The 23,216-nt window shown below is 41.5% G+C and overlaps 1 protein-coding gene across 2 annotated transcripts in view; it reads right to left on the bottom strand.

Annotated features, from left to right (window-relative positions):
- The window catches only part of ZFHX3 (zinc finger homeobox 3), a 381,355-nt gene that overhangs the window by 190,427 nt on the left and 167,712 nt on the right, over positions 1-23,216 (bottom strand). Inside the window, exon 1 of one of the 2 annotated variants that reach the window (XM_075189120.1) lies at positions 22,645-22,675. The exons of the other annotated variant lie outside the window; for it this stretch is intronic. The gene's annotated coding sequence lies outside the window, so the exon portion shown is untranslated. Of the gene's footprint in view, positions 1-22,644; positions 22,676-23,216 lie in introns of those variants that run through there. 2 annotated transcript variants of the gene reach the window in all.

The raw sequence follows: 23,216 nt of genomic DNA, 5'->3' as shown, positions 1-23,216 counted from the left end.
CAGACAACAGAAGTTTGCGGTAGTCAAGTCAAGAGAAGATAAAGAGAGTAGACTAGTATTTTGGTGGAGTTAGGGCAGAGGAAGGGTCATATCCTGGTGATGTTTCAAGGATGAAATGACAGGAGTGGGAGAGGGACAGGATGTGGGCACCACAAAGGCAGGAGATCATGGCGTAGTCACCAGTGAAGTAGAGGTGGGAAGGAGTGGAGACTTGGGAGGGAGGGAAGACAATGAGTTCGGCCCAATAGCTTTAATCAAGATGTCCTAACTGGGACACCTTTAGGTAAACAGATAGGTAGATTCAAGGTGATAGATAGACAGATAGATAGATAGATAGATAGATAGATAGATACTTTAAGTCTTTATTCCCCTATACTTATAAGTTTGGAGTGTTTATGGCTGATGTGTATCATATTAATAAGCATCCATACCAGTCTATCGTTGGCCATATGAATGTTTAGAACATTACTGAAACCTGTAAGTTCTGTTGGCAACATCCCATTCGATACGTCTTCCAGAGAAGGAAAGAAATAGGGCTCTATTTATCAATATTGGGAAGATTTTCTATCGTTACTTAGCAGAAATACTTTATTCGACTAATAAAACATCTTTTCCCTTTACTGACCCTCGGCTGCTCTGAGATGGCGATAAGAGGACAATGGCGGTACTTGTGCCGCCACCATCCTTGTTTCGAAGAAGGGCTGCGGTTTTGGCCGCCAATACCAGACAATAGTCTACACCATCCAGTGGGACTTTGTTAAATAAGGAGCCGCCCTAAATCCGTGGCTTTTCTCCCTATAATAAACAGACCGCATATACACGGATGCTCTAGATCATCAACATATGACTGCATTTTATTTTGCATCTTAAGCTGCGTTAAAATATCAATCCCCAAAAATATTAAGATTCCACGTATTTATCTCCATTCGGTAAATATTTTTTTTACCAATAGTTGTTTGATCATTTAAAAAAAAAAAACAACAACTGTCTAACAAGACCTGCGTCTGATCAATACACATTCAGGCTGAATCAGTAATTCACTGTCTTATCAAATTAGCTGCTACTGAAACAGCTCTATGCAAAAATCAATTTCCCTCTAACCTTAAAACACGGACCAATTTCCACACAGACATTAATATACTTGACGCATACACAGAAGTTTCTGCACACTGGTGGGAACAGGTGTATAGGCCAAAAGGGACTGCCAGCATATGCTACCACAAACTTATGAAAACAAGCACAAACCATAATGAATAAACACCACCAAAACAGCAGATGTTATATGACACCCAGATCTCACACACGCTGTCATGTCTAATACCGCTGACAAATTGTACACATGACAAGCCATAGATCTTAGTGCTATTCCCTAAACATGTGGACGGCAACAGAGGGATCATCCTTGGTTTGTGGTGAGAGACTATACAACACGAAAGACATTTTAAGCTGCGTTACATCTGCAGCCGATTGCTGCCAGATTTGCAATGCTTTCTCATCGTTACAGAACATAAGAAAGTGAGGTAGAGACATGACCCTATGAGATCATTGCTACAAAGGGCTTCTACTATTAACCCTGTAAACGGCAGAACAGCTGCCCAAAACTTCACTCTGTTATATTAAGGAACTTTATAGAGCAACCGTTAAAGTTAGCGTGAGCATAAAATACAGACAAATACATCTTAGAATAGAAGGTATTCTATTCACATGTTACTGTTATAAAATAGCAATGTCTCACAAAACCAGGAAATAGAGTGTTAATGGCCACTTAAGGAAATAAGGGGTCTATTAAAAAAGGTGCAATGAGCCAAAAATCTGGAGAAAACAGACGCTTTCTCTGGATTTTGGGCTCATCGCAGCTCAATAATTGGCTATCACAGAACCGCTATTGCACTCTTCTCTAAATGCAGCAAGAGGTTACGGACGGAGAAATCAGGGATGTCTCCTGCCTTAACCTTTTTTTCCACCGTTTACCGCAGTCCCCATAGACCTATATGGGGAGTGTGATCTGACTCAATGTAAGCGTCGCTTTACGCAGCCAGCCTTTAAATACTAGAGCCACCTCGGGATAACTATTCCTTAGGAGGGGGGATTTCACAAGGGCTCTCCAATGAGTCCTGGCATGTTAAATAGCGGCAGGATTACCTTCTGTATTGCTGCAGAATGATCGTTACCTTCGGCCATTAGCCACCAAATAGACCCCTAAGCCGCCTAGCTGTGCACCCTGAACCACGGGTTAATAGCACACATGCAACCAGATATGTAAAAACCACATATCCAACTTACATACAGCTGTTTCGATCTTTTTAGATTCCATCGGTGCAAGTTGGTGGCTGAGTTTGCCTTTAAAAGGCTTTACCATACTCGACATGACCTGTCAAGTTGCTGTCTACATTTATTTTAATCTTAGAGAGCCTATCTTGGTGAAAGCACTATCATCTGCTTTCCAATGAGTTCCGTTTGAATGAACCTAGATGCAAACAATTCAGAGAGTCACAAGCAGAACAATGGATTTGATATCACAAACAATTATTTTTTTACATTTAAAATTACGACATCCCCAATGTCACAAGTGTTTTAAGAGTTCAATGACGGTCGAACAAGCAGTACTTTGGAATAAATTGGAAAAGGTTTAGCCTAATAAGGGCAGGGTCCAAACTTAAGGACACTGTGCTTTCACTTATACTGTAGCAGACCTCAAGAGGCAATGGGTGGGCAAACTACCCAACTGGGCGAATGTACGGACTATCAAGATGCCACTAAAGTAAAAAAACGATCAGGCAATAGTGAGAGGAGTTGAGCCAATTGAGTGCCACAGATTTACACTCCGTCGACCCAACAGACCTCACTGTTTAAATCTGCTCCTATTCTTTGGGTCCAAACCCAGACTATAGGTCACAGTGCTATTTAGGGTGGGTGACCTAATTTTGGCAAAGCAGCTGTGTACTTCTAACTCAAACATTAAAACAATTTTTATGTGTTTATTTTGTACAAGTAATATTAATTTCCTATGATTTATCTTCACTAATAAAATAATAAATTAGGCAACATTACAGTAATTAAAAGAAGGCATATTGTTAATTAAAAATACTGAACCATCGGTTAAAAGCTCTTTCAAAGTCAAAATCTTAGTCCAGGATGATAAAAGGTAAAGAACTTGTGGTCTAATATAATGTAGTTGAGACTGGGAATCTCTCAATATGACTAGCCATTGACGAGCCAATATTCATGGAATGTAGTTTAACAGCAAAGGTTGCCCAAGTCTGGTTTACATAGTTATTTTTTATGATATAAATTAATGAACCCCATAGAGTGTAAGCTTGCGAGCAAGGCCCTCTTACCTCTCTGTCTGTCTGTATTACCCAGTATTGTCTTATTAATGTTTTGTTACCAATTGTAAAGCGCTACGGAACTTGCTGGCGCTATATAAATAAATGTTGATGACGATGAATGAACGAAGCTTTCAACATTCGATCATTTTCATTCTTCTATTGCTTTGCCCACTAAAACCTGTAATAAATGGTATTAGCTACAACATTTGGCATTGGTTGTATTTTTTACCACAGTGGTCATGGAGATAAAAAAAAAAAAAACATTAGACCTGGAAGCTGCGGTGAAGAACCAGACTCGTACTGGAAAATTAATTGTCTTACAAGTGAACAAATGGCCTCTAATTTCTGGGAATGGAAAGAACAAAGATATCTACGTTATCATCTCTCGATCTATGATTAGGTAACAGAATTTGCTCTGACTGAGGGATGTCCTCCAGCATTGGAGATATTTTCTTTTTTTTTTATTGCTGTTAAATATCTGCTACTCCAATTGAATTTGTGACATCTAGAGTAAGTTCTTGACTCCCCCGAGACAGAAGTGATCAACCTACAGGAGACAAGATCTGAATACTGATAATGGAGGTGAAGAGATTGGGAAGGACATTGATGAGACACGGAAATACAAAGACAAACAAGAGACAAGAACGACCAGTGAGAGTAACAAAAAGGAAACAAAGGATTTGGTAAAATTCAAGAAATAAACAATTGTTTTCTCAAACTGGGTTCCTCGCAAACCCCGAGCTTACGCCAATAGGTGTCATAAATATATATAAATATTTACTGCCAGCCTTAAATTTGTATATTGAATTAAAAGTCACGTAGCAGCATTGGACACTAACCATTCCGCCACTAACAGAGTCAGGACAATCCACCGATGCTTAACTCCACCAGATTAGTAGTATCACCCCTGATGGCGGATCGCGGAACGTTCTAAGCCTCACTAAGCTAAGATTCAAACTTCTCAAGCTTTTCACAGAAGCAGATGAGAACTCCATACAAACAAATTAATGCTGCCATTTTATTTTGGACTTACTTTTTTTTTTACCTACCACTCAAATATATATTTTTAGTTATGGTACCAGAAACTTGCAGCTTTGGAGAGGGGCGGGATATGGACCAATGAGGGTTCCTTAGTAAGCTCTGTAGCTTTCTTAGGGTTCCGTATTCTAAAATAGGTTGAGAACCGTTGGATTTTATGATGTATATTTAGGTGTGCTTTGTCATCACAACTCTGCTCCATTGTGGAAAGCTATCAAACTGGATGATGTTCTGCTACCAATGGGTGACCCTTTCATCATCATCATCACCATTTATTTATATAGCGCCACTAATTCCACAGCGCTGTACAGAGAACTCACTCACATCAGTCCCGGCCCCACTGGAGCTTACAGTCTAACTTTCCTAACATACATACATACAGACAGACAGACAGAGAGAGAGAGAGAGAGAGAGAGAGAGAGAGAGAGAGAGAGACTAGGGACCCTTTGGGGGAATGGGTGAGTTTTCAAGCCTTTGATGATATAGAGAAGACAACTGCCAGAAGAATGAGCTTATAGGTGGTGCACTACACATTACAAGAGTGGTTGGAAGAAAAAGGAGACTACACAATCTTGGGCAAATAAAACGGATAAAGGAGTAATCCTATTTATACTCATAAATAGCTGAATTAGACTACCCTGGAGATGTAAAGATGGGTCCAAACGACCGAAAATTTCTCCCGATGTGATGTCTTGAATGATTTTAACAACAACTGAAAGTCCCGATCAGCATGGTGATTCCTGTGTACATACTATACACGTTGTACAAGATTTACATTCAGACCTGTTCTCTTCATCTGTCATAACCATCAACTGAATAAATGGTGACTCTGTAAACTCTATGGAGATCTATGGACACTGCTGGTCATGAGTAGATACACACTGCAGGATTTGCCCAACATCGTTCCATCGTTCATAGAGATTTTTAGCCCAGTTATAAAATCAAACAATACAATGTGCTGTAGTACGACAAAACATGATCGTTGGAGAGTACAAACTAATGCGTAATCAGACCTAACAGTCGTTTATTGTGTGACTGGTAAGATAATCGGATGAACAACCTGTGGTGTGTATCAAGACTGGTCATCAGAACATGAGCATCCTGGAAATACAAGACTGAAGAGTGGAACAACAAGTCTATCCTGAAGATTCAGGGAGATCGAGGCTGCTACACAAGATTCAGGCTCAGGACACTTTCATATTCTCTGGTAGTAGCTTAGTCATACAAGACTGCTTACAAATAAGCACATGCATAACATGCATATTTTTTTAAATATACATGTTGTAAAATATGCAGATATGTTATGAGGGGTAAACATTTGCACATTACTTTTTATGTGCACATGTAAATTAAGTGTCTACAACACGGGTGTTCTAAGCTTCCTCCTTGTAGATGTAGAATTTTAACACTTACTGTTCCAGACTTAAAAAAAAAAAAAGAAAAAAAAGAGTGCCTCAACCCATTCTTGAGTATTTATAAAACAAAATCAATTTAGGATAAATCTGCCTTTTTATACACATGTGAGTGAGCCCTAAGACACGGCGAGCACTGATAAAAGAGTAAAACTGTCTGATATAGCACTTCTTAGCTAAAGGATAAGACTATCCTGATCATACACGAAAACTCAGTAGACTAAAAGGACTATAGAGGCGAGACACACAGAGCCAGGGCTGCTGAGTATTAAAATAAGACTATCCTGGTCATATAGGAAAGCTCAGTAGAAGAAAAGGACTATCCTGGAGGTAAGACATATAGGGCTGCTGAATATTAAAATAAGACTATCCTGGTCATATAGGAAAGCTCAATAGAAGAAAGGACTATCCCGGAGGTAAGACACACAGGGCTGCTCAATATAAAAATAAGACTATCCTGGTCATGTAGGAAAACTCAGAAGAAAAAAAGGACTATACTGGGGGTAAGACACACAGGGCTGCTGAGTATTAAAATAAGACTATCCTGATCATATAGGAAAACTCAGTAGAAGAAAAGGACTATCCTGGAGGTAAGACACACAGGGCTGCTCAATATAAAAATAAGACTATCCTGGTCATATAGGAAAACTCAGTAGAAGAAAAGGACTATCCTGGAGGTAAGACACACAGGGCTGCTCAATATAAAAATAAGACTATCCTGGTCATATAGGGATGCTCAGCAGAAGAAAAGGACTATCCCGGAGGTAAGACACACAAGGCTGCTGAATATTAAAATAAGACTATCCTGGTCGTATAGGAAAACTCAGTAGAAGAAAAGGACTATCCTGGAGGTAAGACACACAGGGCTGCTGAGTATTAAAATAAGACTATCCTGATCATATAGGGAAAACTCAGTAGAAGAAAAGGACTATCCTGGAGGTAAGATACACAGGTCTGCTCAATATAAAAATAAGACTATCCTGGTCATAAAGGAAATCTCTGCAGAAGAAAAGGACTATCCCGGAGGTAAGATACACAGGGTTGCTCAATATAAAAATAGGACTATACTGAAGAAACTAGGCTGCTCATTAGAATAATAAGACTAAACTGGATATACAAGAAGAATTGGTGGATAACCCAATAATGAAAAGTTTCCCTTTACTCCGAGACATCTGGACATTGGCACAGTGGATTTATTCCCTAGACAAGATCACTTCCATACTTGGGTTGCGCTCACTTTGCCCCCAAGATGTCAGACCCATTGAGGTCCCTCTACACCTGATTGGGGCAGCCTGTGGCTCCCCAGCTTTTGTTGAACGGTAGGTCCCAACATACCATGAGAGTCTCTGACATACTGGGACCTGTAGTCCTACAACTGGACAGACACAGATTACCTACCATTGCTTCACACCATTAAATTACCTGAAGCCAGCAATGTAGCCCCACTGAGAAAAATAAAAGTCAATCCAAGCAGAACAGAATATAACGCTGTCCATATATAACAATCTCTACATGTCATGTATCACATTTATAAGGCAGGTTGCTAAATATATATATGGTTTGTTTTTAATTAAAGGACTATAAAACAGCAATTACCAAATCAAACCAACTTGGCCGAAGCCATTCAGAGCCAGGAGATTAGTGATTAGATCCCTGCTCGGTTCCCTCCTCTATGGGAGATAAAAAAAAGGAAGACTCAATGAGCTCTCATTTTGTGGTAACGAGCTCCAATTTACCATGATCATTATGTCTGACATTAAAGGTTTGTGAACACTGTCACATGCCCAGCAGCTATTTTTTTTTTTTTTTACCTTCTAAAGCGAGAAATAACAAGCTGCAGTCCAAGACTCAATTCTATCTTTAAATCTGTGCATCAAATGTAAAACACACGTCTGTAAGAAGCACAAGGCAACCGGAGGGCTCTCTACCTTTCAGGAGGTTTGGGGAACTCAGATAATTGTACAGTGATCCTGCCCAAACCCAAACTACCCTCATTATGCAGCCAAGGTGCCTAACATGGGATCCTACAACCTATTAGAGAATTTGCTTAGCTAATAGAAACAGGAAACTCATAGCTTGCTTGGCGTGTAATTAATTGGTGTTTTATGATAGGACGTGAATTTTCCTGCTCTGTGTTAACAGAAACCACAGCTCTCTGTGGCCCTATCATCGCCAGATCTGCAGAAAAGGTTCAGCTGCATTAACACGGGGCTCTGTCTCATTGTGAATAATGAGTGTCCCCTATTCTGTCCCCTGCGCTATGACACAGCTAAGTCTGGACGAAATTCATTTTCCTAAAGGTTGGGTTGCGAGTTTATTCCGGGCTACTGGAAGGCTGTGATGTACCGGAGCGTTCATGGGGGTCTTCTGAACATGCTTGAGTGGTCACTGATTGCTCTGCATCCAGCACCAAGTCTAGAGCTCTCTGCCTTGTTCTAATAAAGGTCAGCAGACCCCCGCCCCCCTCCCATTATAATAACACCCCTCCTTGCTGACAAAAATGCAAAAATCAGTTATGCCCATTGCAAGATAAAAATCTAGGTGGTTTATACAATCTATAAGATTTGGGGTATTTTGGGGGTCTACAGATTACATTAATATCCCAACAGGCAACGAACAATAATATGTCTGCCCGTATTTGTCTTCCTCTCTCTTACCCGGATTTCCTGTATGTTTGTTTGTTTTCCTTTTATTTATTTTTTAACCCAAGTTCCCTTCTCTCCTTCCAGAGTCTCCTTGTCTCATGTTTCTCTACATATCCGCCTCCCATGTCTCTATACAGTGATTCTCCCTCCTATAAATGCACCTTACGCCACCTTGTACAGATTACAGGGTGACATCCCTCCTTTAATTAATAGCAGAGAGACCTGCATAGCAGCCCTTATAAAACAGAGCCTTCTTTGTAGACAAAAAAGAGAGATAGCTGGAAAGTGAAGCGTTTTTAATCTGTGTCTGAATTGAGGGGAGGATGGTGAAGGCGCTGGGTGATGGTAAGGCTGAAGATGCGTCTACAGGAAGAAGTCCCAATTTGTTTCTATCTCTCTAATTGGTTGTTTGTGTGGAGGAAGAATGAGGAGTAAGGCAAACAGCACAGGCTGAGAGTCCCTCGTCTGATGACTGGGAAAGAAATTGTTAGTAACCAGAGATAGTCCCGCAGGGGTTCATTAAAGCCACTGGACTTGTGCACTGTCCTATTTTCTCCGATCCTGGATACAAGCAGCTTGTGTGTCATTTAGGGCACAGAAATGTCTGCTTGCTACAGTGTAGCGTTCAGGAAATGTCCTCCCTTCGCTGTCTATTATTAGTCATGTCATTAAACCCAATTTATCTGAGGTAATGATCTTAAGTTTGATGCTCCACACAGAAGCAATGGCTTCCGTACATTAATACCGCACGTTATATGGTGTCCTGTATAAAGTAACACAGCGTGATATGTCTGGTTATTAACGAACTGTATGACTAGAAACACACAATGCATTTTATTTAAAGTGCACCTGTCGTCTACTCACAGTGGAGGCGGCCATTTTATTGACCGATCCAATATATATATATATATAGTCCATCGATTCACAAGGAACTAGTGGAATGACGGAGACACTAATGTGCCACTAAATGAGGTGTTATGTCAATACAGATCATTCCAACCTATTTTTAAGCCAGTTACCCAGGTCTGGACTGGTGGCCAGGTCATCTGACTGGAATAGCATTACAGGAAGCGGATTACTCGTCAAAATCGAAATATACTTTATTATGTCATCGAAAAAATTTCAAATGAACGTTATTAAATATAATTAAACTTCATGGTGTATTTTTATTACTTTCACTGATTATATTTATTGTTTGGTTATGATTCTCCACCTCCTCCTCAGTACCTTATTGTCAGGCAGCGGGACGGCCGCCTGCACTTCCTCCTTGCGCGACTGGTTGCCAGGCAACCTGACGTGGAACTTCCGGCCGCCCGGTGCTGCCGTCTGTGCATGCGCGTCCGGTTGCTAGGCTACTCGAGACTCCCGTTGGCAGCTGAGGACAGCGCTGCCGCCCCCCTGCACACCCATTGGCTCCTCAGCCTTTATATTCCTCTGTTGAATCACTCTGTATGTCTCTACACTGGCTGCCTGTCTTCTACCGAATCCAATATAAAATACTTTTACTAACCTACAAGGCCATCAACAAAGCTGCACCAACATACATCTCCTCTCTTGTCTCAAAATATCTCCCAACTCGGCAACTCCGTTCTGCAAAAGATCTGCGTCTCTCATCCACCCTCATTACATCCTCCCATTCCCGGTTACAGGACTTTTTTCGGGCTGCACCCACTCTATGGAACTCTCTCCCTCGCACAATAAGACTCTCCTCTGGTCTACAAAATTTCAAGCGTTCTCTGAAAACCCACCTCTTCAGGCACGCTTATAATATTCCTCAACCACCCTCTTAACCTCACTACCTTTAGCCTGTTACACAATTTCACACAAGACAACTACCCCCTGACCAACATTGTTGTGTGACAGGATCATTTAGCTTATGAGTCACTTTTACCTTTGCAGTCTGGCTGGGCCAAGATGCAAAATGTATACTTAACCTCATGTGTCAATCTCCCATTGTCCCATAGATTGTAAGCTTGCGAGCAGGGCCTTCTCACCCCTTTGTCTGTTTTACCCAGTTTGTTTATTAGTTTATTATGTTTGTCCCCAATTGTAAAGCGCTACGAAATATGTTGGCGCTATATAAATAAATGATGATGATGATGATGATGATGATAAGGAGCTTCCTGTTTGCACCCCAGTGCCAGAGTATCAGGTCTTACCTGCCTCCAGCGTTCCTGTGTTCCAGGACTTAGCTTGTTCCTGACTCTTCCTGCCTCACTGTGACCCTTTGACCCGGGCCGTTTGACTACCCCTTTGGATCTCCCTGTTGTACTGCGCTTCCAGAACGTTACCGACCCGGGTTGTCTCACCATCCCTCCGGATATTCCTTGTGTACTTCTATTTGCCAGCACAGTTACCGACCCGGCTTGCCTGACAACTCTTCTCACGTACCTCGCTATCTGACTCGTGGAAGGACCGCGACCTGCGTGTCTCCTGCAGCGGAGTCCATACCCCCTTGCGGGAGTCCCTGTTGAACACCAGGGGCACATTAGATTACACACCTCCCTCCGAGTAGTGCCAACGATAGCAGGTATGCACCGCATAGTCGTGACACTTATCTAGCCTGTAGGTGTCCATATTGCTGCTGCTGTTGAATGAATGGCTTTAGTCAATGACTAAGAAATAGATATCCATGAACAGTATGAGAATCAGTTACTGAAGGTTAAGGCGGTTTTGTGTTCGCTTCAGGTTAGCGGTAAAACTTATTAATTCAGCTAACCTCATAACCTCTGGCATAAAACGTGACCAAAGTAAGTCCCCCTTCCACCCTAAACAGGAAGGAATTCATGTTAAAACAATCAATAAATAGGATGAAATTTGATGCATTGTTTCTTTTTAATAAATTATAAACTTCACTTCAATGTATTTTTATACAACTTGATGACAATATTTACCTTTAAATTCTTTAATTTCACCCCTGACTTCCTTTCTTACACTTCAAACTCAGCCTTATACTGACACAATAATGAAATTAAATGAAATAATGACCAGACCAAGAAACCAAATCTGAGCTCTCATGTTTATACTAAAAATAAATAGAGGGAATAACATAAATATATATATGTATATATATATATATATATATATATATATATATATATATATATATATGTAATCTTCTTGTCTCTCAGAAGAGATATTACTTTGTCTTGTGTCCTGAAATTATAGGAAAACACGCATTTGGATTAATTAGGCCCTACAATTTGCTTAAACGCATTGGGATGCCTGTATGGACTGAACGAGAGTGATGAGTATATAGTACACTTATACAGTGCCAGTCACTTATACAGGGCCAGTCACTTATACAGGGCCAGTCACTTATACAGGGCCAGTCACTTATACAGGGTCAGTCTCACGGGGATACTGGACTATTGTTCAGCTACCCTGGCGATAATTTTCTTTTTTTTATACACTGCGACAATAGCGTTTTTGTTTTGCTTTTTCGATTAAAGGAAAAATCAGCCTTATCACCCCAAATGGGGCCCGAATGATAACCTGGTTTAACTACTGTTTGTTCCCAATTGCAAAGCATTGTGGAGTATGCTGGTGCTATATCAATAAATGTTAATATATAAATGTAATTTAAAATACTGGTGGAACACGTGTCTGTGTTTTATCCACACAATGTATGGAATGTGGTGGATTGGGCAACGGAATTCTGCTTAGAAGAAGGGGGTACAACAAACACGACCTAAGGGAGCAAATAAAATAAATCTAAATATACATATATATCATCATCATCATTTATTTATATAGCGCCACTGATTCCGCAGCGCTGTACAGAGAACTCATTCACACCAGGCCCTGCTCCATTGGAGCTTACAGTCTAAATTCTCTAACATACACACTGACAGAGAGACAGACAGACTAAGGTCAAGGTTTTTTTTTATAGCAGCCAATTAACCTACTACTACGTTTTTGGTGTGTGGGAGGAAACCGGAGCAGCCGGAGAAAACCCACGCAAACACGGGGAGAACATACAAACTCCCCACAGATAAGGCCATGGTCGGGAATTGAACTCATGACCCCAGCGCTGTGAGGCAGAAGTGCTAACCACTGAGACACCGTGCTGCTGTATATATATATATATCAAATCAGAAAAAAAAGAGTGCTAATTAACAGGTAGGGTCGGAACTTACTATACATCCATTTGTAGAGAATGAATACTAAGGAAATAAAGCAATTAGATAATGACATTGGTTATTAATCGTACATGGAGTAAAGCAGTTTATAAGAGACAACAGGCTGTGTGATCCTATATACACAGACGTAAACATCTTACAAAAGATCATTGCTTGTCTCTTGCACAGAACGTGCCTTTTTATAGAAGTAGCAAATGGCACGGTGAGCGGGGGTGGAGGACCTTTGTGTGTCAGTAGCCAGGAATGCAGGCACAATTAAGTGGAATGTATAGATCCTGCACAACTATAGTCACATCCCAAGTCAGATAATGGGTTAAATGCATTAGCGTTCAACGGGTCATGTTTACATAGGAAGAGGTAACAACAGCAGACAAACAGCAATTGTTGTGCTGTATCAGTGCTAATTACAGCGTTCCCTATAACCTTGTTAATGAGACAAAACAGATTTCTGAAAGAGTTAATAGCTGCCAGCACTGACAGTGAGCAAAGGTTTGCAGAACCAAACGTTAACCCGTCCACACGCGGTGGCGGCAGCTGACATGTGAGTGGCACTTGCCGCCGCTCAACAGAGCAGCCGCACGCGCGCAAGGCCTTTCCGTGGGGTGCGCCTGTAGCTTAGACCTTTCCCAGGTTTGTTTTTATTTTGTATTTGATAAATATCCTGTACCAGTCATGGAAGGCAAGAGAAATAAAACAGGCAGCACGTTAAGCTGTCTTTGATCTCTCCTTACGATACAAGGATGTGTTGCGGGCAGACAGGCACTGGCGGAGGGTTATGTAGGCTACGCTAGACCTTCATTTCAAAGACACAGCCTGGGGAATAGTAGCACTGCCCTTCCTTTGCCCTCTTCATTGCTTTTTTTTTTTTTACAGCAAAATGCTTGCTTTTATTAGAAGTGTCTCCCCCCCAACCCTTTAGATACTCATTGCTCAGGGACGATGAGGCTCTAGCTGAAAAGCAGACTTTCCACCTGAATGGAACTGGACACCACTTCGCGGGGAAGAGGCTGAGGGCTCGTAAAAGCAGCTCAAAAAAAGTAAATGTAGCGACTTCCTTCTGCTTGGGTGGATGGATTTGGCCTGGGTAGGGAATGTAGATGCTCTTTCCAAGCTCCCGCAGGCAATGCGGTATATTGTGTGTTGGAGATCTTCAGATGGATGACGGACAGGAGAGTTTCTGATGCTGCTTCTATCACAAAAACAAACGAGAAAGAAAAGTGATCCTGATTCCGCAGTAAAAGTGATAAGAAATCAATCAGTTCCTGCCCTGTGTGCGACCTATCTGCATTTATGTTCAGTATTATGCCGTATGGTACAAGACAGTCGAGGGGTATGCACTAGAGCTAACACTCGTCAGCAAGCAGTGCCATCCCTCGTTACCATTAATCCATCAGAACGGTTGTCCGCGTGCGCTAGTGTTTCACCATTGCTCAGGAAACTGCGTGTTAACTCTATAGGGTCTATTTTTAACCTCTCGCATTTAAAATTATGTTAATTATCATTCCATATGGCAATGATAAGAAATGAATTAACAGGGTTATTTATTAAAATTCTTCAGCTTGGATAGTGGCGCCAAACTGAGTCAGTCTCGGCGAATAGTCTATAGTAAAGTGATGACAATCGCCATTATGGCCTTTGTAAACTTTGCGATAGGAAGGAGGGGAGAAGCACGGAGATTGCCGGGGAGGGTTCTGAAGACCCCTCTTCTATGATGCTCTCCCATACCGCAGAACAGCTAACGTTATCTTCTGGTGGCATTAGCTGTCAGGGTCAAGTTCTGGAAAGCTAATTTTTTGGGGGAGGTTGGTAAATTGGTCCAGGAGATAGCTCTGATATCTCCTGCCTTAGACTAGTGTTAAATAGTAGCCTAACTTGATAAATAGACCACTATATGACTCTGTACCTTAAGCTTTATTACAACACACAAACCAAACAAAATTCTTAATAATGTACACTCCAACTGGCATTGTCCTCGGACAATCTTGGCTCTTATTGACATGCTAAACACGGCACAACTATATTTGAATATTGCATTTATACCGACGTGCTGTAGTAATTATTAAACAAGCCCGTTTGTCTACATCAGACCCCTATAGACAAACAGTTTAGCTACCAAAGGGCTGGTTCATAGTCATGAGCCGAGGTCATGAAGCAGCTGGCTAGTGTTCAGGACACATCAACCCAAGATCTAGTTCAGGAGGATAAATGTAGCATGGCTATTAAGCTGTGCTTGCAATCTGGCCACTTCAATTAATCAAATTTCTTTTCCATCTCTCTGCATATGTATGTGGCGGCAGCGAGGGGGGGAGGAGGAGGGGGGGACCTTTGACCTCTCGATGGAAGTGAACTTGCCTTGACAATGCAAGAGATAGATGTGGAGAAAGCAGAGCACGGATGAAGAATAGGCAGGGATCAAAGAGGGAAAGACAGAAAAATGGCAGAGAAATCAAGAGTCAAGGAGATTTGCTGGGAGCAGGGAAGGACGGGGAAATAGGAGAGTTGAGGATCAGAAAAGCCGGCTATTGTATTTTGAGGCTCTCGTTCATTTATGTCTTTATTTTCTTTTCTTCCATATGTTCCAATTAGAAAGGAAAACAATGAGGGTCGTTGTTTCAGTAGTGTCCGGTAACAAAGATATAGGGCCTGATTCATTAGTGATCTTATCTTGTGCAAAAGTTAAGATGCTTATTTTTAAGAAGAAACTGGGAGATAAGAGTAAAGTTAAGATGAATTCTCATCTTAACTTAAGAAATTCTTCACTTACATAGTGGATTTTGCTTCTTATCTCCCTTTTCTGAGCTTGCACAGAGTGGATTTGCTTAAGATAAGCAAAAAAACGGCAGATAAGATCCCTAATGAATCAGGCCCATAGTGTTAATCAGCAGAATATCTTGCACTAACATGATGCCTTTTTATGTTGCATTTATGTTTCTTCACAATGTTTGATTCCACACGTAAAATCTGACAGGAGATGAAATAAGAAGCCTTCACTTATATTGTTTAAGCTAGTTTGGGCAAGAACACATCTATCGTATTTTCATACGTCAACACAACCTGTATACGTCAGTGTAATCTGTGTGTAACATGATCCGTCTTTTGTTTGTACAGTAACATATAATAATATACAATAACGAGAGAAATGGGGGTATTTTTAAATGTTTTCCAATAAAATTATAATGATTTTTATCTACCTCCCCTGCCACTAACTGGTAAATCGGCCAACTTGACCTATGATCCGAGCGTCTAACAGCAAGACCCCAACTTGGCCGAAGTGTCCGAATTCCCATTTGACTTGTTAGTACTTTGGGCAGACAACGATGACACAGAGGCATAGAGGTAATTTATAGACCCAATGTATAGGCATACGTGGATCTGATCCGTCCAACTATTTTTTTATTTTATGTTTACCATGGACACAAACGGGACAATATTAGGTCAATTTCCCCAAAGTAGTTTGCGACCAGCAGTAATTTCTATATCATAGGCCCTAATTCCAATCAGGAATTTGAGGATCTTACAGCAGCACTGACTATTGGGCAGCCAGCATGATGGGGGGAAACTCCAGCATATGACATCATGTCTACGCATAGCGAGTGTGACCTCACTCTCTCCGAGGGACCCTCATCCGTGCCACATATCTGTAGAATTCAGTACAACTCTGAATGGAGTTTAAAAAACAAACAGAGAGGGTCTTGCGAGAAACACACAGGATTATCCGTGCTGAAGATGTAAAAGAATAATTCAGGCTTAAGCCAGCAGCGCCCTAATTCTCAGACACAACGCAGGTAAGAGGATGCTGACCCCAGTGTTTCTTCTCTTGCTTTGTGGCAGGCTGAAGAGCTTCGGGAGTGAAAGGGAGCGCGGTGCGCCTGTCCTCAGAAGTGAAATGCACAATACACCAAGCGAAAGAGATACAATTCAGGCAGCATGACAGACTGATGCTCACGGTGTGTGAATGTGCAAAGAGAAAACCTCCTGACACTGAACCGCACAGAAAGCTTTTTTTTTTTTGATTGTTTGCTAAGTAAAGGGAGCAAGTGAACAGAGGCTGAGTCCACAAGTTGATTTGTTCTCAATGCAGCAGATTGTGGCTGTGATTCTATAATGCAGTCGGTGCAAGGAGACTCATTGTTTTCTAAGTGGTATAGATGCAGCTCCCTGCCCACGCCATAGACCCCCCCCCCTCCCTGTCCTGTTTCACTTGACCTGGGGGTCAGGGGCACACATGCTGACCTTGAACCCTCCGTCTGTCTCTCCATCGTCTTCTTGCCATATTAATTATCATTCGCCTCAGTCAGGGCAAGAGAACAACCTTCGCAGCATTAGTGCTAATTAGGGGGAAGCCAGAGACCCATTCCTGCGACATTACAGGACCCTGCTCCTTAGACATATAAAGGGCCGAGTGGTAACAAAGCAGGACAGGGAGGATGTCGTTCTATAAGTGTCTGTTCTTCAGGCACAATGCACCACGAGCAATCCAGTGCTACCCATTCAATCCGAACGCATCCACTAGAAGACTGATATATTAGACTATGGAGAACTGTAAAGTGTAGATGGAGATCTGCCTGGTGCATAACCTTAATAGTCTCTGGATGTTACAGCATTCCCTGCAAACTGGTGAGCTCTATCAAATGACTGGGCCAGGAGAACATTCCATCCATTACTTATGTACTCTGAGTGAGATGCATAAATAATTGATCAGATCCAGCCACAGTTTGTGTATATATTATTGCAACAGCGATGGAGGTGTCTGTCAGAGAGTATATACCTGTCGGCACAAAATATCTATATCAGATAAGGCGAAACAGATGGATTTCTGCAGCGATTTCAATCGCTGCACTAATTGACTTAGGAAAATGTGAGCCCTTTAATTTTTTTTTTCTGTGCTTTTATATTATACATAAAATTCTTAATGATTTCACGGAAACTGTTAATGTGGTTTTCAGCAAAACTAAAGCACATGTCACAATGTTGACAGTTTGCAGCAATTTAGACTAAAATTATCCTAACGTCGTGTACGCTTTAGTGCTACAACAGGCAGGGGAGGGAACCAACACTCATAAGATCGATTCTCTAGGAACCAATGACCGAGGCCAGTGTTAGGCTAGATGGGGCCCCACGGCAGAGAATATGGCTGGGGCCCTACTACAGCTATAACTGTATGTAAAACATGTCTATAAATACTAGAGATGCTCAGGCTCGGTTCCTCGAGAACCGAACACACCCGAACTTAGGGGATCCGAGTACTTGGTACTATCGTGCGCCCACGGAACTGAAATCGAGGCAAAACGTCATTGTTACTTCGTCGGCTCTTGGGAGTTTTGAATTCCTTTTTAAGATCCAACATAGTGAGGGGTGGGAGGGAGGGTGGACCCCCATTTTTCTTTTCTGCCACTGCTGTGTGCCAATGTGTCCTAGATGTGCTAGGAGCTGCTGTGTGTTTGTGTCATTGCTCTGTCGCTTACCATCCAGCCAGGTCGCTGCAGTATTTGTCCGAGAGTGTATGTAAATAATATTGTGACCTGTGAGGTGGTCAAAATTGACTGCAAATGACTTGAAATTAGTGTTATTGAGGTTAATAATAATGTAGGAGCAAAAAAAGAGCTAAATATGTGATTTCAGCATATTTTAGGATCTTTTCTAAAAATTCCAAAACCAAAATCAAAACACAAAGCTAATCCAGATCCAAAACCAAAACCAGTTTACGGGGTTCAGTGAGCATCTCTAATAAGTACCAATAAAAACAAATGATGAGTAATAAACTAAGGGGTAGATTTACTAAACTTTCTAAAACAGAAAAGTGGAGGTGTTTCCCATAGCAACCAATCAGATTCTAGCTATCATGTTCTAGAATGTACTAGATAAATGATAGCTAGAATCTGATTGGTTGCTATGGGCAACACCTCCACATTCCTTTTTAGAACTTTATACACTGAAATTTCAATGCTTCTATCCAATGAAATAAGATTTGCTTCACCCCTTTTTCTCCCCTTTAAATGTAACCCCTGGATGAAAATCCTAATATATCTATTGTTTTCCAACAGTTCCTCTTTGTAATTGGTTTTGTTACTCAGCGATGCTATTTGTTTCTGTTTGAGACGACTCTGTCTCAATTACCTCTGCTTATTTCAAGCTGCGATCTCCGCTGTTATTAGTGTGGATCTTATGGTACTTTTCTTTTTATTTATGTTCAATTGTTATTGTACGATTGTTCAACCTTGTAATAAATAAAGTTAATGAAAAAAAAAAAAAAAAGTAGTGGTTTCAGCCAATGACATTTTTTATATAGCGCCAGCAGTACTCAGGGCTAGATTTACTAAGCTGCGGGTTTGAAAAAGTGGCATGTTGCCTATAGCAACCAATCAGATTCTAGCTGTCATTTTGTAGAAGGTACTAAATAAATGACAGCTAGAATCTGATTGGTTGCTATAGGCAACATCTCCACAATTTCAAACCCGCAGCTTAGTAAATCTAGCCCTTAGCGGTTTCACATGGAAACCATGCAGCTTCTATTTGTGCACGGCAGATTTAATTCATGACACTGCTTGTTGCTGGGTCAGAGGGAATCTGAAGTGGTCGGTGGGGTGTGCTGGTCTTCACTGTGGCCCCAGAGAATAGGGACCCTCTCATTTTACTACCAAGGCTGATTGTTCATTCCTGTAAGCAGTGTCAGGAGCAGGAAGCTCCCAAAGCTATATGTAGAAATCAAGAGTCAGGCGTCAGGTTGCGAGAGACTGGCCTACTCTCCCGGGAGTCCGGGAAACCTACCCAGAATTCGGGAGTCTCCTGGAAATTCCAAGAGAGTGGCAAGTATGCATTTAAAGGGCGCTGGACACTATCAGTAATAGCTAGCGCTACTATCACAAGAAACAAGGACTCCGCTACGCGCTGGCGTTTCCGTAGGATGACGTAGGCAGATTTCTGCTGCAACCGTGGAAGTATTAACAGAGGCACGGGAGCAATGAGATTAATGTAACCATTATAAAGTTTAGCGGTCAGTTAAGCTAAATGATTCCCAGGTTCATCCAAACCAGTCTGGATTTGTAGGGTCAACAGACTTTAGATAACATTTGGCGGCTGTATTATATTATCAGTAGGGCTAACACAGAGGTCCTCCCCTCCGACGCCTGACACAGCGGAGACTTTAAACAACTTCAACCGGCCTAACCTACAGAGTCCTGCATTATTTTGGTTTTAAGAGCACGTTACTCTATAATAACCCTCCAGTCGAAGTTTATTTTCCTTTGCATCTCATTCAGTGCTAATAGCTAAGGCAACGAGGCAGGGCAGCCCCCCCCCCCCCCCCGCGCTTTCTGCAACAGCCGCTATTAATAGCATTAAGAAGCAGTCCAGATGTGACTGGATATAGCATTAATTTATTAGAATTTAAGATCTCTGCATATGCTTCTCATTTAGTCAAATCTCAGGTCTAACGGTCAATCTGCAAAAAGTCTGAAGCATTGAGCATTTGCCTTCCAATCGCTTTAATTAACCAACTTAAAATACCATTCCCTGTTTCTTAGAAGTCTAACTCTGTAAGTCATTTCATCCCGCACATCTGAATTTGGTTCTCAAAATTTTTGCGATTACAGTTATCCCCAACTGATTAGAAAGCTGCTGAAAGGTTTGGAATCCTGGTCCAAATATTTAATCTCATGGGAACAGGTCCCCAGGAATTAGAGGCGTTACTGTTACACCCATGGCTATCTAGTGTACCTAAATAAATGAAAGCTGCACTACCACCTGTAAAAATATTTTACTGACATCCCCCTTTGGGCTCTAGAAAAAAAACCGGTAGCACAGAGCAGTGTTCCGGCTGGGGGAGCACGTTAGTAAAAAAAATTTGGGGTTGTAGGGTGGCTTTAAAATGGGTTTAGCAAGAGAAGGCATTGGTCCAATCAGATTCTAGCTGTCATTTTGTAGAATGTACTAAATAAATGACAGCTAGAATCTGATTGGTTGCTATAGGCAACATATCCATTTTTTCAAACCCGCAGTTTAGTAAATAGACCCCTTAGTACACTTATCTGAGCGCCATATTGCTATATTTTCCAAACTATTAAGATTCTCCCTTAGATTGCGGATATCATGTTGTACCAAATATGAACAGATCCCAATGTACCTCTTCTTAGGATCCTCAAAGTTCTCCACAGAACAATCTGCCATGGGAGATTATCTTAGGCTATGATACGGTTACCTAGCAAGCGCTCCTATATATATTGAGAAGCTTTGTGAGAAATCGGCCCTCTTATTGCAGAAATGGCTTCTTTGCAATCGAATATTTCACTTTAATGCAAACATCCTGCAAAAATATTTACATTTAAATAAATTTTTAACACAATTTCCCACAGCAAACATTCCGGCATGGGAAGCAAATGTTAAAGATACATGTAACACATGTATACAAATAATGTTATAATTATTATTACAATGACAGAGGGTAAATGCCTTTTAAGCAATCTTTAACCCTAATAGCCCCAAAATAATGAAAGAGAAGGGTCCACAGGATACTTGTGATATTTTCCATGTGGTAGGCTTTGTTTTTTAACATATCCCCCCAACACCCCTCTTCATACCTCCCAACCCTCCCCGAATTAGGCAGAACAGTCCCAATTTAAGGACTGTGTCTTGCCATCCTGATCGGTAGTGCTTTGTGCAGACCTGGGAGTGCAAAACAACATATCTGGGGGTGCAAGTCGTCACGCTAGAAGGTTTAACAGAAAATAGTTTTTAACATCTAGGTTTGTAGATCATATTACTAATTAGTCAAAAGAGTCATCGAGTATTGAGTCTATGTTTAAATCTTAAGCTGAATTTTGATAAACATGTATGTAAAAGTATTATGCAATAAATTTATATCTTCCTGACATAAAAATCTGTACATATTTTTCTACGGGGTGCGGGAACATAATTTGAGAATCAAAGGGGTGTTGGCCGCCACAAAGGTTAAGAGTCACTGCTATAAGCTGTTCATATACTCGCATTGGCTGCATGCCCCATCTTTAACGATTTTACCAACGACTGAAAGTCACGATCAGCAGCCGGTTTCTCTGTACACACTATACAAGTTTTACCTTCAGGTCTGTAATATTCATCTGTCATAACCATCGGCCGAAAAGATGGTGACTCCGTAAGCTCTGTGGAGATCTATGGACACTGCTGGTGCTGAGTGCATGCACACTGCAGGATTTGCCCGACATCGATAAAACATGATGGTTGCGGCGCACACACTAATGAGATATCGGACCGAACAGCCGTTTATCTTGTGACTGGCACGGGAATCATGTGTAGAACCTCTAGTTGTGTACCCCATACTTGCAATCTTTCTTTAGTTGGCCTCCAAGAGATCCTGGAGAGGGGGTGTGGTGGGAGGGTCGAGGGGTGTGTGGCACGTCGAATCGCGTCATTTTGGCCACGCCCCTGTGACGGAATCTGCATTTTGCCGTGGGGGCGGGGATAAAATCATGCGATTCACCACAAATCACGTCATTTTGGCTACCAATTTGCAGGATGCGGGAGACCTGCCTGCTCTCACGGGAGTCCGGGAGACCTACCCAGAATTCAGGATTCTCCCGGAATGTGGGCAAGTATGGTGTACCCAGCTTTACCCGCCCCACTTAAATCTTGCCTCCATGTGGATGCACAGGCTGAGCTGATAAACTATAGAAGACTCTTTTACAAAGGTGCATAATCACAGTGCAAGTGCTGTTTTGTAACGTGTAATACCGATTTTTCACATATGCCCCCAGTGTTGGTCAAAACCCCCAAGAACACCAGAAACAGCTTTTTAAACAACTAAACCTGAATGTTTGTACTTGTATAATCAGATCTTTGCCCAATGACAAACAGTGAGCTGAACTCTGCAAACTTCAGTAACTTTATGAACTTATCACTAGATAAGCACACATTGAAGACTTCCCTTCTTGTAGGCATGAAAATATATTTCTTTTACATCTGCAGATTATTCCACAATGCCTTCAAAACTGACTCCTGTACATTATTCCCCCTCCCTTCACAATAATGCAAATAAATGCACAAATGAAAAAAAAATAAAAAATACTGCAGCTCAATTCAGTACCTTACCTGCCTGGGCAACAGATCAGACTTCCATAGCATATTCCCCATACTCAGTGTAGAAGGCATCAACTGCAAAGTACACCTTAACCATATTCAATCTCCAGCCAATCATTGCTGCTTTCACATTCTGCACAGCTGGATAAGAACTGACATCATATTGGTGTTTTGTAATGAGACAGGCAATTGGCTGTGGTGACCATGTGATCCACAGAAGTTTGTGTTATGTTTTGTAGCTGAAATGGACAAGCAGAGCATTAATGGAGTTAGGGGATGTACCAGCATCATCCCAAGTCACATGGCAAAGTGTTGTAAAAAGTATGGAGTGTAAAGAAAGGTTACACACCAATGAATATGTCTAGAGGCCTGGCCAACCTGTGGCTCTGCAGGTGTTGTGAAACTACAAGCCCCAGCAAGCTTTGCCGATTGATAGACTGTCTATAGCTTGCAAGGTATGCTGGGACTTGTAGTTTTCACAACATCTGGGGAGCCACAGGGCGACCAGGACTGGTTTAGAGAATAGTAGAACATGGTTGTTACCACTGATTTTCCATGTTCTCTCACAATTAATAAAAA

The sequence above is a fragment of the Mixophyes fleayi genome, chromosome 10 (genome assembly GCF_038048845.1).
Source record: "Mixophyes fleayi isolate aMixFle1 chromosome 10, aMixFle1.hap1, whole genome shotgun sequence".
Taxonomy (NCBI): Eukaryota; Metazoa; Chordata; class Amphibia; order Anura; family Limnodynastidae; genus Mixophyes; species Mixophyes fleayi.
This window is presented reverse-complemented; position numbering and strand designations above follow the sequence as displayed.